The sequence below is a fragment of the Bison bison genome, unplaced genomic scaffold (genome assembly GCF_000754665.1).
Source record: "Bison bison bison isolate TAMUID 2011002044 unplaced genomic scaffold, Bison_UMD1.0 scf7180017849649, whole genome shotgun sequence".
Lineage (NCBI taxonomy): Eukaryota > Metazoa > Chordata > Mammalia > Artiodactyla > Bovidae > Bison > Bison bison.
The window spans coordinates 12,220-13,313 of NW_011480222.1; positions in this window are offsets into that span (position 1 = coordinate 12,220).

The following is a 1,094-nucleotide window of genomic DNA, read 5'->3' on the forward strand; positions in this document are numbered from 1 at the left end:
TATTGTTGTGGTCTTAAATTTATGCCTCTAGATTTTTTTTGGCTTTGGTTTCATTTTAATACATTAAGTTCACCCCTAATATGGTACTTTACATTCCAAAGGGAGGAAAAGCCTATTTGTATCATTTATGTAAGGTGATTGCTAAATCATAGGGGAAAATATATTTTAAAATGTATTAAGTATTCATAATTTATCATCTTGATACTAGCAGGATTAAATTTTGATAATTCTTAGATACTTGAGTGATAAGTATCATGACCACTCCATCATTCTGACGTTCACTAAAGACCAAAGTAAACATAAAATGTTCGAGTAAATTTTTAATAACAGACCTTTAGATTTCTATAACATATTCATTAATACTAAAATGCACTTTTTATTAACAATTAGGATTCCAAATAATGAATAACTCATCCCTAACTGGGAGAAGGCACTGGCACCCCACTCCAGTACTCTTGCCTGGAGAATCCCATGAACAGAGAAGCCTGGCAGGCTGCAGTTCATAAGGTTGTACAGAGTCAGACATGACTGAAGCAATTTAACAGCAGCAGCAGCAGAAATTTTTAGGTCAGTGTTTCTAACTTATTTGGTTGCTACTCTTTAATTTACTGTTTGGTGGGATACATTTTCTACAATACATTTAAGCTAAAGATATAGCACAAAATCTATAAAATCAATTTATTTTATCTTACATTTATATGTTAATATTTACTAAATATCTAGTCAAGTCTGAATTAACTGCTACTGATATTAGTATCGGCAACATGCTGCCAGATACTTGGCAGATTTCTTAAAGCCCTGAGTAGGAATCATGGTTTTAAAACACTCAAAGTAGCTAGGTCAAAAAGACACCATCTATAGCCTTATTTAGAGCACCTTAGTAACTGCTGCTTGTGAACTTGTAACCCATACTCATTATCTGCTCTCTCTAGTTAGTAATCATCTTGATTATTTGCAGTGAATACCCAAGGCTTAGAAATACATCTTCAAGTGAACTCCAGGTATTAACCTTGAATGCCCCCATGAACTCCCTTCTTTTATATCACAGATTGAAACCAATATTTAATCAGTACTTTTCATAAGCCCAATTTTCA